The sequence below is a fragment of the Macaca thibetana genome, chromosome 8 (assembly GCF_024542745.1).
Source record: "Macaca thibetana thibetana isolate TM-01 chromosome 8, ASM2454274v1, whole genome shotgun sequence".
NCBI lineage: Eukaryota > Metazoa > Chordata > Mammalia > Primates > Cercopithecidae > Macaca > Macaca thibetana.
The window spans coordinates 96,779,367-96,794,612 of record NC_065585.1 but is presented as its reverse complement, the minus strand read 5'-3'; the positions used below and the strand labels follow the sequence as shown (position 1 = coordinate 96,794,612).

The window sequence follows — 15,246 nt, the reverse complement described above, 5'->3', positions numbered from 1 at the left end:
TGTAGTCCCACCTATTCTGGAGGCTGAGGCAGGAGAATGGCATGAACCTGGGAGGCGGAGCTTGCAGTGAGCTGAGATCGCCCCACTGCACTCCAGGCTGGGCAACAGAGTGAGATGCCATCTCAAAAAAAAAAAGATCTAGTTGAATATTTAAATAGTATTAAAATGTTAGCAGTAGAACGCTGTATTAAATATCCTAACTTGAAAATGTTTTTAATACACCTACCAAACATAGCTTAGCCAAGCCTACCTTAAAAAAGCTGAGCATACTTAAATCAGCCTATGGTTGAGTAAGATAATGAAACACAAAGCCTATTTTATTATAAAAGTGTTATGGTTGGGTGCGGTGGCTCACGCCTGTAATCTCAACACTTTGGAAGGCCAAGGCAGGTGGATCCTGAAGTCAGGAGGTCGAGACCAGTCTGGCCAACATTCCAAAATCCTGTCTCTACCAAAAAAAAAAAAAAAATAGCTCAGCGTGGTGGTGAACGCCTATAATCTCAGCTACTCAGGAGGCTGAGGCAGGAGAATTGCTTGAACCTTGGAGGTGGAGGTTACAGTGAGCTGAAATGCCACTGCACTCCAGCCTGGCAACGGTGTGAGACTGTCTCATAAATAAAGTGTTAAATGTCTTGTGTACCATTGGTAACACAAGAAAAGGTCAATCAAAATTCAAAATTTGAAGAATGTTGAAATTGTAACAGCTTTATACCATGTAAAGTTGAAAAATCATAAGTCGAACAATAATTAAATAATCTACTTATTGACTAAGATGGTTTCCCCCTGAAGTTTATGTACTAGTAATATTTTTCTAAACCTGGCATTTGAATACCAAGTTGAAGGTATATTCAACTGTAGATGAAGTCTGTGTATAGTTTCATTTTAAGGGGATTTTAGTAGAATGAAAATAATGGTGGTGTCCTGTTGCTGTCAGTTTCCATCATAGTGAATCTCAATTTAATTCAGTAAACTTTGTTTTCTCCAGAGTCTAAAATAATAATTCAGTGCTTGCTTCAGCACGCATATGTGAACATTGGAATGATACGCAAAAGATTAATTATCATAGCCCCTGTGCAAGAATGACACACAAATCCATGAAGCATTCTATACTTTCAGTAAAAACTGTAGTTATTTGGCTGGTTTCGATGGCTCACGCCTGTAATCCCAACACTTTGGGATGTCGAGGCAGGAGGATCACGAGGTCAGGAGTTTGAGACCAGCCTGACCAACATGGTGAGACTCTGTCTCTACTAAAAATACAGAAATTAGCTGGGCATGGTGGCGGGTGCCTGTAATCCCAGCTACTCAGGAGGCTGAATCACTTGAACCCAGGAGGCGGAGATTGCAGTGACATGAGATCGTGCCCTTGCCCTCAAGTCTGGGCGACAGACCAAGACTCCATCTCACAAAAAAGAAAATTGTAGTTATTTAGCAAACATGTTTACATCTATAGCCTGCCCACTGGTCATAAGTTTCTTGAGAGAAGGAATGGTCATATCCTTCAGTGCAGTGCCTGGTGCTTGGCGCTAGATGCTTGTTACATGTTGGTAGAGATAATTAACTCCTATGAAAGGAGGGTGAAGGTGTAAAAGTTATCAGAAGGCATTCTTGAAAACAGCGAAGTATCAGGCTGTGGAGTGGAGGAATAAGAGGAATTACAGTCCTGCCCCATAAATTCTTACAAATATTCCCTTAGAGGGTATGCCTCATAATCTCATGGAACCTGGGAGATATCTAGTCTCGCTAATTAAAATAGCTTGCTTTATTTGATTGGAGAATGCATGTGCCATTCTCCTTCAGCATCCATCATAGATAAAACCAACCCAGGAGGCATAGGTTGTGGTGAGCCAAGATCATGCCACTGCACCCCAGCCTGGGCAACAGAGCAAGACACCATGTCAACAACAACAAAAAAATAATTTCAAACTTACATAAAAGTTGCAAGAACAGTATAATTTCCATATACCCTTCACTCTGACATTCCTTTAATGATATTATTTTATCAAGTTTGCTTTTATTCCTTTTTTATTTTTATTTTTATTTTTTGAGACAGAGTCTCGCTCTGTCACCCAGGCTGCCATGCAGTGGCACGATCTCAGCTCACTGCAACCTCCACCTCCCGGATTCAAGCGATTCTCCTGCCTCAGCCTCCCCAGTAGCTGGGATGACAGGTGCCCACCACCAGGCATAGCTAATTTTTTTTTTTTTAGTAGAGACGAGGTTGTACCATGTTGGCCAGGCTGGGCTTGAACTCCTGACCTCAGGTGATCCACCCAGTTTGTCTTCCCAAAGTGCTGGGATTACAGGTGTGAGCCACCATGCCACCATGCCCAGCCGTGAAATTGTTTCAAAATAAAAGTTTAAAGAATTGAATTATAATGGCATTTTAAGAGTTTTTTTTTGTTTTGTTTTGTTTTGTTTTGAGACAGAGTCTCACTCTGTCACCCAGGCTGGAGTACAGTGGCCGGATCTCAGCTCACTGCAAGCTCCGTCTCCCAGGTTTATGCCATTCTCCTGCCTCAGCCTCCCGAGTAGCTGGGACTACAGGCGCCCGCCACCTCGCCCGGCTAGTTTTTTTGTATTTTTAGTAGAGACGGGGTTTCACCGTGTTAGCCAGGATGGTCTCGATCTCCCGACCTCGTGATCCGCCCATCTCGGCCTCCCAAAGTGCTGGGATTACAGGCTTGAGCCACCGCGCCCGGCCACAAGAGTTTCTTAGATTTAGTAAGCAACAGCAGTTTTTAAAAGTATTTCCTAGGCCAGGCACAGTGGCTCACTCCTGTAATCCCAGCACTTTGGGAGGCCAAGGTGGGCAGATCACGAGGTCAGGAGATTGAGACCATCCTGGCTAACACGGTGAAATCCTGTCTCTACTGAAAATACAAAAAATTAGCCGGGCGTGGTGGCAGGCACCTGTAGTCCCAGCTACTCGGGAGGCTGAGGCAAGAGAATGGCAGGAACCCGGGAGGCGGAGCTTACAGTGAGCCGAGATCATGCCACTGCACTCCAGCCTGGGCAACAGAGCAAGACTCTGTCTCAAAAAAAAAAAAAAAAGTATTTCCTAACTGATGTCATAGTAAAGATGGGGTTGCACCATGTTGGCCAGGCTGGTCTTGAACTCCTGACCTCAGGTGATCTGCCTGGCCTGGCCTCCCAAAGTGCTGGGATTACAGGTGTGAGCCACCGTGCCCAGCCTTTTTTTTTTTTTTTTCCCTAAAGACAGAGGGTCTCCCTCTGTCACCCAGGCTGGAGTGCAGTGGTGTGATCATAGTTCACTGCAGCCTCGAACTCTTGGGCTCAAGTGATCCTCCTACCTCAGCCTCCTGAATAGCTGGGACTACAGGCACACACCACCATGCCTAGCTAATTTTTTTTATTTTTATTTTTAGAGGTGGGGTCTTGCTACCTTGCCCAGGTTGCTCTCAAACTCCTGGCCTCAGCAATCATCCTGCTTCTGCTTCCTAAAGTACTAAGATTACAAGTGTAAGCCACTGCACCTAGCCTATAATGGATTCTTTTTTTTTTTTTTTTTTTTCCCTGTTGCCCAGGCTGAACAGAAGCAATCTTGGCTCACTGCAACCTCCACCTCATGGGTTCAAGTGATTCTCCTGCCTCAGCCTCCTGAGTAGCTGGGATTACAGACGTATGCCACCATGCCTGGCTAATTTTTTTTTCTTTTTTTTTTTTGTATTTTTAGTAGAGACAGGGTTTTACCATGTTGACCAGGCTGGTCACGAACTCCTAACCTCAGATGATCTGCCCACCTCGGCCTCTCAAAGTGCTGGGATTACAGGTGTGGGCCACCACACCCAGCCTTTATTATTTATTTTAGAGATGGGGTCTCACTATGTTGCCCAGACTGGTCTCAAACTCCTGGCCTCAAGCAGTCCTCCTGCCTCAGCCTCTCAAAGCACTGGGATTACAGGCATGAGCCACTGTTCCTGGCCTCGTTTTAGTAGTTTCTCTTTGTTGATATTCTCATTTTGTTCATATGTTCCCTCGATTTCCTTTTTTTTTTTTTTTTGTAGTTGTTGTTGCTGTTCTTGTTTTTGAGATGGAGTCTCACTCTGTTACCCAGGCTGGAGTGCAATGGTGAGGTGTCAGCTCCCTGCAACCTCCAACTCCCAGGTTCAAGCAATTCTCCTGCCTCAGCCTCCCGACTAGCTGGTACTACAGGCGCGTGCGACCACACCAGGCTGAGTTTTGTATTTTTAGTAGAGACAGGGTTTCACCATGTTAGCCAGGCTGGTCTCGAACTCCAGGTGATCGGCCCACCTCATCCTCCCCAAGTGCTGGGATTACAGGTGTGAGCCACCATGCCCAGCCCCTGCAGTCAATATATTTTATAGCTGGGCTCAGTGGTTTATGCCTGTAATCCCAGCTACTCAGGGATTATATATAAATATATAGAGATAGATAGATAGATAGATATTTTTTTAACTTGTCTTGCTTCTATGAACATCTTACAAAGGTTTTCTTATGATTTGGTGCTGCCTTGTCTGCTCAAATAAACTTTAAAATTTGAATATATATGCCTAAGTTTATCTCATAACAACCCTGTCAGAAGTGAGGATCTGAAGGAGGGCACTGAGGGTGGCCCCTACAGCAATGAGCCACCTGTGGGGGCACTGATGAAGCCATTGTGCTTGTTTTTCTACCTGCATCAATAAGCCTCCCTTGACACATACAAGTTTTCACAACTTGTGGCAACTTATCTGAGTTTATTTGAGACTTTTTCATTCAGGCTAGGGCCAGATGTCAGATTGGATTCAATCTGGGTTCTGCAGGAAGTCTCGGGTAGGTAATGTTTCAAGAAGTCAGAAAATAATAGGTTCATCTGAATGCAAGGAGTCTGGGACTCCTTCTGAGAACCTGTGCATTTCTAGAGATATGGTTACATAAGATAAAAAATAATGCCTAGGTGTGATGGCTCATACCTGTAATCCCAGCACTTTGGGAGGCTGAGGCAGGTGGATCATCTGAGGTCAGGAGTTTGAGACCAGCCTGACTAAAATGTTGAAACTCCATCTCTACTAAAAATACAAAATTAGCTGGGCATGGTGGTACATGCCTGTAATCTCAGCTACTCGATAGGCTGAGGCAGGAGAATCGCTTGAACCCGGGAGGCGGAGGTTGCAGTGAACCAAGATCGTGCTGTTGTACTCCAGCCTGGGCAACAAGAGTGACACTCCGTCTCAAAAAAAAAAAAAAAAAAAATTAGAATTATGGTGGCCACAGTTGGAAAGTTTGTGGGTTTCGGGGAGGTGTTTTGTTTTGTTTGAGATAGGATCTTACTCTGTCGCCCAGACTGGAGTGCAGTGGTGCAATCACAGCTCACTACAGCCTCGACCTCCAGGACCCAACTGATCCTTCCACCTCAGTCTCCTGGCTAGCTGGCTGGGACTACAGGTGTGTGCCACTATACCAAGCTAATTTTTTTTTTTTTTTTTTTTTGAGACAGAGTCTCATTCTGTTGCCCAGGCTGGAGTGCAGTGGCATGATCTCGGCTCACTGCAACCTCTACATCTTGGGTTCAGGCAATTCTCCTGCCTCAGTCTCCCGAGTAGCTGGGATTACAGGCACCTTCCGCCAGCCTGGCCAGGCTGGTCTCAAACTTCTGACCTCAGGTGATCCACCCACCTCGGCCTCCCAAAGTGCTGGGATTACAGGCGTGAGCCACCGTGCCCAGCATCCCAGCTAATTTTTTGTAGAGACCACGGGTTTTGCCCAGGCTGGTCTCAAACTCCTGGCCTCAAGCCATCCTCCAACCTTGGCCTCCCAAAATCCTGGGATTACAGGCATGAGTCTCGGCTCACTGCAAGCTCCGCCTCCCAGGTTCACGCCATTCTCCTGCCTCAGCCTCCCGAGTAGCTGGGATTACAGGCATGCGCCACCACACCAGGCTAATTTTTTGTATCTTTAGTAGAGATGGGGTTTCACCATGTTGGTCAGGCTGGTCTCGAACTCCTGACCTCAGGTGATACACCACCTCAGCTTTCCAAAGTGCTGGGATTAGAGGCGTGAGCCACTGCGCCCAGCCAACACCCTATCTTTAAAAAAATATTGGCCAGGCGCGGTGGCTCACGCCTCTAATCCCAGCACTTTGGGAGGCCGAGGTGGGCAGATCACAAGGTCAGGAGATCGAGACCACCCTGGCTAACATGGTGAAACCCCATCTCTACTAAAAATACAAAAAATCAGCCAGACATGGTGGCGGGCGCCTGTAGTCCTAGCTACTCGGGAGGCTGGGCAGGACAATGGCGTGAACCTGGGAGGTAGAGCTTGCAGTGAGCCAAGATCACACCACTGCACTCCAGCCTGGGCGACAGAGCGAGACTCTGTCTCAAAATAATAATAATAATAATAAAATTAAATATTGACTGGGCACAGTGGATCACGCCTGTAATCCCAGCACTTTGGGAGGCCAAGGCAGGTGGATCACAAGGTCAGGAGTTTGAGACCAGCCTGGCCAACATGGTGAAACCCCATCTCTACTAAAAACATAAAAATTATCTGGACATGGTGGTGCACATTGGTAATTTCAGCTGCTTTGGAGGCTGAGGCAGGAGAACAGCTGGAATTTGGGAGGCGGAGTTTACAGTGAGCCAAGGTGGCATCATTGCACTCCAACCTGGGTAACAGTCTCAATAAATGAATGAATGAATGAATGGATGGATGGATGAATGAATGAATGAATGATGGAGTGTTGCACTATCACCCAGGCTAGAGTGCAGTGGTGCAATCATAGTTCACTGTAACCTCAAACAATCTGTAACTTCAAGCAATCCTCCTGTCTTAGTCTCCCAAGTCTTAGTCTTAGTCTCCCCAAGTGGACAGATCACTTGAGGTCAGGAGTTCGAGACCAGCCTGGCCAATATGGGGAAACCCCATCTCTACTAAAAATACAAAAATTAGCCGGGTGCGGTGGCACGCACCTGTAGTCCCAGCTACTTGGGAGGCCGAGCAGAAGAATCGCTTGAACCTGGAGGCGGAGGTTGCAGTGAGCTGAGATCGTGCCACTGCACTCTAGCCTGAGCAACGGAGTTAGACTCTGTCAAAAAAAAAAAAAAAGAAAAGGAAGGAAGGAAGGAAGGAAGGAAGGAAGGAAGGAAGGAAGGAAGGAAGGAAGGAAAGAAAGAAGGAAGGAAGGAAAGAAAGAAAAGGAAGGGAGGGAGGGAGAGAGAAGAAAGAAGGAAGGAAGGAAAAAGAAGGAAGGGAGGGAGAGAGAGAAGGAAGGAAAGAAGGAAGGAATGAAGGAAGGAAGGAAGGAAGGGAGAAAAAGAAAAAGGGAAAGGAAAGAAAGAGGGCGGAGGAGGAGGGAAGGAAGGAAGGAAGAGAAAGAAAAGAAAGAAAAGAAAGGAAAGGAAGGGGGGAGGAGGAGGAGGGAAGGAAGGAAAATATTGTAAGAGGTTTTTCTTTACCTTTTGAGTAATCTGCCAAAGAAAGAGTTTGTGTTTTATCAAAATAATTTCCTATACTTGATCTTGTCTTTTATCAGGTCTTTCATTACTTAAGAAAACTCAGTCCTCTCTATTAAAAGAGTGGATATTTTCCCTACAACTCTGTAACTTTCTGTCTTTGGCTTTAAAATCTTTCATCTCTTTGTATAACTGGGTCTCATTCTGTTGCCCAGGCTGGAGTTCAGTGACACGATCTCAGCTCACTGCAACCTTCGCCTCCGGGTTCAAGTGATTCTTCTGCCTCAGCCTCCTGAGTAGCTGGGATTACAGGCTTGTGCCCCCATGCCCGGTTAATTTTTGTATTTTTCGTAGAGACAGGGTTTCACCATGTTGGTCAGGCTGGTCTTGAACTCCTGACCTCAGGCGATCCTCCCACCTTGGCCTCCCAAAGTGCTGAGATTACAGGCATGAGCCACCGCACCCGGCCTCTTTGTATAACTAAATATCATTTCACAGTGACCTGTGATACTATTTATTTGAGTATTTTAAACCTTTTGACATTTTTTACAACTTCACAAAATCAACTTCTAAATTAAGGTCTTTTGACCTTGAAATAACTTTGGAATGTTCCAAGGGTCCCTATATTATCTCAAAAGAATTTTTTTCCCTCCTTAGGGAAGATATTAAAATAATTAAGCTTATTTGGTAGGTTAAATTTGTATAGGAAGTATCATCAAATGAAAAGTGATGTTTTACCTTCTTTAAGTCATACATTTTTGGGTATATTTAGTACTAGTGTTCAAGAAATTATATAAAGTTCCTAGAAACCTGATAGTCCTGATGTCATAATATTAGTTATAATTTTAGTTATTATCTTAAAATATTGTATGTCTTGAAATAACAAAATTTCCTTGTCAGTATCATTATAATATGAATACCATTTTCTTTCTCCTAAGCTATCCGTTGCTTACAGCAATTTGATAAGTTATAATTTTGTACCAAGAATGTAAACATTTATCTTTTCTTCCTACTTGATCCCTGCAGAATTCAGAAACTATTAGTATTTTTATTTTCATGGCAATATGATTATTTGCATAAGTTCGGTAAGAATCTGTTCTCTTTGTACCAAGACACAATTGGAAACATTAGTCATATTACCAAAGCTTTGACTGAAGTGTCAGATTTTCAGATATAATCACACAATTTTTAGGAACTAAGGTTGACTCCATGGAGCCAATACGGCTCCTTGAAGGAAAAAGCTGGCCTTGTATCTTGTACACAAGATTCCCTCACATGGTTCCCTTGCGATGAGTAAGAGACGTTCACTTCGCACAGGCCCAGGAACCTCAGGACATTTTGGGGATCGCAAGAAGAGAGGAAGTCACTGAAACCAATAGGATAGCAGGACCTTGGCTAGGCTTCCAAGGATGGAGAGACATTCAAAAAAATAATTAATCACTCTTTTATTAATTATTTGTGCTGCTGTAATAAAATATATGAGACTGGGTAATTTATAAAGAACAGAATTTATTCCTCACAGTTCTGGAGGCTGGGAAGTCCAAGAGCAAAGTGCCAATAGGTGTGATGTCTGGTAAGGGCTCAGTCTCTGCTTCCCGGATGGCTATCAGAATGCTGCATATTCTGGAGGGCAGGAACACATGTGTTCTCACGTGGTGTAAGAGATGGAAAGGAAGCTAGCTAGTTCCCCTGAGCCATTTTATAAGGGCTGTCATCCATTCATTACAGCAGAACCCTAATGACCTCATCACCTCTTAAACGTCCCACTTTTTTTTTTTTTTTTTTTTTATGAGACCAGAGTCTCCCTTTGTCACCCAGGCTGGAGTGCAGTGGTGTGATCTTGGCTCACTGTAACCTCGCCTCCCGGGTTCAAGCGATTCTCCTACCTCAGCCTCCCAAGTAGCTGGGTCTACAGGCGCCTGCCACCACACCCGGCTAATTTGTTGTTGTTGTTGTTGTTGTTGTTTTTGAGATGGAATGTCGCTCTGTCGCCCAGGCTGGAGTGCAGTGGTGCCATCTCGGCTCACTGCAAGCTCCGCCTCCCGGGTTCATGCCACTCTCCTGCGTCAGCCTCCGGAGTAGCTGGGATTACAGGCACATGCCACCACACCAGCTAATTTTTGTATTTTTAGTAGAGACGGGGCTTTGCCATGTTGGCCAGTCTGGTTCTTGAACTCCTGACCTCAGGTGATCCTCCCGCCTTGGCCTCCCAAAGTGCTGGGACTACAGGTGTGAGCCACCGTGTCTGACCCGGAGTTTTATTATTACTCCAATCAGTCTCCCCGAGAATTCGGGAACTGGAGTTTTTAAGAATAATTTGCTGCCTGTAATTCGCGGTGGCTCACGCCTGTAATCCTAGCACTTTGGGAGGCCAAGGCGGGCAGATTGCCTGAGTTCAGGAGTTTGAGAACAGCCTGGGCAACACGGTGAAACCCCGTCTCTACTAAAATACAAAAAATTAGCTGGGCATGGCAGTGTGCACCTGTAGTCCCAGCTACTCGGGAGGCTGAGGCAGGATAATTGCTTGAACCCGGGAGGTGGAGGTTATAGTGAGCCGACATCATGCCACTGCACTCCACCCTGGGGGACAGAGTGAGACTCCGTCTCCAAAAAAAAAATTTTTTTTTGCTGAGTAGGGGGCCAGTGAGTTGGGAGTTCTGATTGGTCAGGTCAGAGATGGTAGTCAAAGCTGTCCTCTTGTCACTGCTAAGTCAGTTCCTGGGTGGGGGCCATAAGACCAGATGAGCCAGTTTATGGATCTGATTGGTGCCAGCTGATGCATCAAGTGCAGTGTCTGCAAAATATCTCAAGCACTGATCTTAGGTTTTTGCAATAGTGATGTTATCTCCAGGAGCAATTTGAAGAGGTTTAGAATCTTGCAGCCTCCAGCAGTATGGCTCCTAAACCATAAATCTAATCCTGTGGCTAATTTGTTAGTCCTGCAAAGGCAGTCTAGTCTCCAGGAAGGAAGGAGGCTTGTTTTGGGAAAGGGCTATTGTCTTTGTTTCAAAGCTAAACTGTAAACTAAGTTCCTCCCAAAGTTGGTTAAGCCTAAGCCCAGGAATGAGCAATGACAGCCTGGGGGTTAGAAGCAAGATGGATCTCTTTCATTCTAATATTTTTCTCAGTTATGATTTTTGCTAAGGCAGTTTCAGTATTTTGTTTTAAATTTCAGATTCTACTTGATGATTGCTGGTATATGGGAAAGCAATTAAAATCAGATGACTCCAAGGATTTTGGCCTTAGCAAGAATGGATTTGTTGTTTACTAAGAAAGAAAAGGCTTCTGGCTGGGCATGGTGGCTCATGCCTGTAATTCCAAGACTTTGGGAGGCCGAGGCGGGCGGATCACAAGGTCAGGAGTTTGAGATCAGACTGACCAACATAGTGAAACTCCATCTCTACTAAAAATACAAAAAATTAGCTGGGTGTGGTGGTGGGCGCCTGTAATACCAACTACTTGGGAGGCTGAGGCAGGAGAATCTCTTGAACCCGAGAGGCGAGGTTGCAGTGAGCCAAGATCGCACCACTGCACTCAGCCAAGGTGACAGTGCAAGACTCCGTCTCAAAAAAAAAAAAAAAAAGGAAAAAAGAAAAAAAAAGGCTTCCAGTAGAATTCTGTAGGGGGAGAATATAGGAGTTGAATTAAATTTGAGACATCAAATAGACAGCCTTTTAGATGCTAACCTGAGTAGGCAGTTAGATATTAGAGCATAGAACTTATGGGAGGGGTTCAGGCTTCAGATAAGAAATTGGGAGTGGAAATATATGGATGCTTCCCCGGGCGCAGTGGCTCACGCCTGTAATCCCTGCACTTTGGGAGGCCACAGCAGGCAGATCACCTGAGGTCTGGAGTTTGAGACCAGCCTGGCCAACATGGTGAAACCCCATCTGTACTAAAAATACAAAAATTAGCTGGGCATGGTGGTGCATGCCTGTAATGCCAGCTACTTGGGAGGCTGAGGTGGGAGAATCGCTTGAACCTGGGAGGCGGAGGTCGCAGTGAGCTGAGATCGTGCCACTGCACTCCAGCTTGGGTGACAAGAACAAAACTCCATCTCAAACCAAACAAACAAACAAACAATATATAGATATAGATATAGATATAGATATATAGATATAGATAGATGCGACTTAAAGTGATGAGCCTCATTGTGTGATCACCAAGTAAATGTAGACAGAGATAAAAAGATACCTGTAAGGTCAGCCAAGAGAGAGGAAAAATAGACCCAAAGTCAGGGGAGTAAGTTTTTCTTTTCTTTTCTTTCTTTTTTTTTTTTTTTGAGACGGAGTTTCGCTCTTGTTGCCCAGACTGGAGGGCAATGGCACGATCTTGGCTCATTGCAACCTCTGCCTCCCAGCTTCAAGCAATTCTCCTGCCTCAGCCTCCCGAGTAGCTGGGATTACAGGCATGCACCACCATGCCCGGCTATAGGCGAGCAAGTTTTTATTAACCTGCTGGTTGCCCCCTTAACAGTCAAGGGAAGCAGCACCAAGCTTACAGAATGAGGGGTTTATGTTGGGGAGGGGAGTTTGAGGGAGTTCTTTGGTATGGCCATATCCCAGGGTTGTTTGCTGGTTAATTTTGCCACATATCACTTTGTGACGTTTATTATAGGAGGGTGTAGGTAAAGTTTGTTTATGCTTCCCATGACCTCCCCCTGTGCGGTCTGGATGGTTTGTAATTGGGGTTTGCTTATCGCAGCAAGGTCTGATAAGTGAAGTCTGCTGGCTTCACCGCGGCAACTGTGTAAGGGCTTAAAAATGTAAAGAGGCTTGGGGAAGGGTAGGTGGCATTGGAGCCTCATCACACAATGAGGCTCATCACTTTAAGTCGCATCTATCTATCTATCTATCTATCTATCTATCTATCTATCTATCTATCTATCTATCTATCTATCTATATAGTTTGTTTGTTTGGTTTGAGATGGAGTTTTGTTCTTGGCATGGAGAACTGCACAGCATTGGAGGAGGGATGGGCAGCACAAAGAAGCTTTCTTGGGGCAGTTTGTCCCTAACATTCCAGCCTTTTAATAGGTAATAGAAGAGGTTGTCTGCTTCTTAAGTGGAAAGGGGCGACGGTTGTGGGGGAAGGCTGGACGGTAGGGACTGCCGTTCTTGGAGCCGTTGGTATTCCTGGAGCAGCATCATATCATGTACTGTCCCGTGGGTGAAGGCGCTGATACGGTCCTGTAAATGCTGGGTGAAAAGGCATAGGAGACAAGGGCCTAATGCTACAAAAAGAAGAATGGTTATGGCTGGGCTTAGGAGTGGCATTAGCCATGGAAACCAGGTACTAAAGGACTGGGAGGGCCACGCTGGCCATTGCGGGATGTTTTATTTAATTTTTTGTGCTCGGTCCTTTAGTATTTTTACAGCTTGTACTAAGCCAGATTGGTTAAGATAAAAGCAACACTGTTCATCTAGAAAAAGGCAGAGTCCTCCTTTTTCGGCTGTGAGTAGGTGTAAGCCTCTGCAGTTTTGAAGAACCATCCCCGCTGAAGAATCTATTTGTGATTGGAGAGTTGTAATGGATTTGGCTATCTCTTCCAAGCTATCTGTGGTCTTTGGAGAGGGACTGGTAATAGGAAACAGAGGTGGTTAATCCTATAATCCCGGGCCGGGCGCGGTGGCTCAAGCCTGTAATCCCAGCACTTTGGGAGGCCGAGACGGGCGGATCACGAGGTCAGGAGATCGAGACCATCCTGGCTAATATGGTGAAACCCCGTCTCTACTAAAAAAAAAATACAAAAAACTAGCTGGGCGAGGTGGTGGGCGCCTGTAGTCCCAGCTACTCGGGAGGCTGAGGCAGGAGAATGGCGTAAACCCGGGAGGCGGAGCTTGCAGTGAGCTGAGATCCGGCCACTGCACTCCAGCCTGGGCGACAGAGCGAGACTCCATCTCACAAAAAAAAAAAAAAAAAAAAAAAAAAAAAAAAAAAAAAAAAAATCCTATAATCCCAGTTCCAACTCCTGTAGTTATTCCAATGGCTACTAATAGAGGTATGAATTGTATAGCATGGCGGTGTCCGATAGAGGTATTAACTGATATTGGTAGGGGTTGGTATCCTGGGGCAACGTTGATTTTTGGAGTGAGGAAAACCAGGGTGCAGGTGCCCATCCAGTCAGAGGAAAGGCAAATATAAGTTGAGGTACCACGTAGGAAAACTATGCCTTAGCTTGGTAGACAGAGCTGGTTGTGTATGCTAAAAAGATGTATTATTGTTATTCTCATGCATCCATACTCCTAGAGTCCTGGCTAGGGCTGCTGCTGTAAGTGGTTGTAAAGGGGTGTTTGGTTTAGGCCGGGAGGCTTTTGAGTTCTTTTTTCCTAGTGTAAGAGGAAGCGTTTTGTATCCACTAAGATCCATGTGGGAGTGTTGTTGAATGTTAGGATAAGGAGACAGTCGCAGGTGGTGGGTGCAGGAATGGTGCATGGAGAGGGGAGCCAAGGGAAGAGGAATAAACAGGGGAGGTGTCGGCTGTTACAGTACTCTGAATTTTTATTAAGGAGGTGGGAGGTGTCAAGGGCTAGGGGGCTAGAGAAACGTGCCTGTCTTTATTGTTGGCGGCTCTGAGAGTAGTATGTTCAGTGGAAGGTTTGAGTTGTAGGGTATAGTTTGGAATTCAGGTGGCCGAGGGGAATGCCAGAGGGTAGATGTCATTGGATGCACAGTGGTGCTGGATAGGATAAGATTGTGTGGGTTGTTATGGCTCCTAATATGGGTTTATTATGGCTGCGGTAGGGGGATAGGTTGAGTAAGTAGGGGTGTAAGGTTGTAACAGCTGGAACTCGCTAGCTAACGTGGGGGAGATTTCTGTTAATGCCTGCATGTCAAGTTCGAGGGGCTGTTAATGAGGATTTCGGGATGGTAGGTTACATGGGTGCAAGTCAGTTATAGGCTGAGGCAGGGATTGCATTGTATGTTGTGGAGAGGAGGGGTACGCAGAGCCAGCAGTCTCTTGTCAGGGAGGAATTGGAGTTTTTTAGTAAGGAGTGTGTGAGATTAAGTGTTCTGTGTAGGTGTTCAGGGGTTATAGGTATTGGTTGGGCTGAAAGAAGGGTTGAGGTATTGATTCTGACATGGGTTAGAAAGGCAGAGAGTGAGCAGAAAAGTAAATAGTTCGGTTTCACCAAAGTGAAGCCATAGAGAGCCTTGGAAGAAAAGGTCAGTTATCCACTCAAAAAAGGTTCCCAGGGTGTTGTTCCATGGGCGGAACCAGGAAATATCTTGTGAGAGGGAGTGAGGAAGAGAGTGAAGCGGCAGGATAGACAAAAGCAGGGCATCTAGGGAGGATGTGGGAATATTTGTTTGTTAGTGATTGTGATTCCTGCTATAAGGATAACGATTAGGCAGAAGGCTCAAGTGAGGGAGACTTCTTGGCTGGTATTCCAATCGAAAGGAGTTACACTATATAGGATAAGTACTATAATGCCTGCAATTAAGGTGTAATAGAGTGTTTCCATAAAAGGAGGCTAGTTGTAAGAGTAGTTTAAACCTGTTTGAGACGGATGGATTTACTGATGTGAAGTTTCTTCTGGGATGGACGTGAGGCAGAGTCAGGTTGGCCTGAGGAATGGGCTGGAATACCTGTTAGAAGTTGGCGAAGTGCAGGTCGGTGGATTGGCGGTGGGAGCTCTCTTTAACCTGCAAAGGTGATACCAGGAGGTATGTCCTGAGAGTTTGGCTGCAGTAGGCGTTGTAAGGATGACCTGGAAAGGGCCTTACCCTTTTGATTAAAGGCTGGTTGGGTTAAGGGTTTTTAGGAAAACATGTTCTCCTGGTAGGAGGGTCTGGTCAGTGGCGCCTTTATGGGACCACTGGCAGA

At 45.5% G+C, this 15,246-nt stretch overlaps 1 non-coding gene across 1 annotated transcript; it reads left to right on the top strand.

The window, feature by feature from the left end:
• The first annotated feature begins 1,006 nt into the window (after positions 1 to 1,006).
• LOC126961890 (U6 spliceosomal RNA) lies at positions 1,007 to 1,114 on the top strand. The gene has a single exon (XR_007728474.1). It is a non-coding gene; the product is annotated as a U6 spliceosomal RNA (small nuclear RNA).
• The last annotated feature ends 14,132 nt before the right edge of the window (positions 1,115 to 15,246 follow it).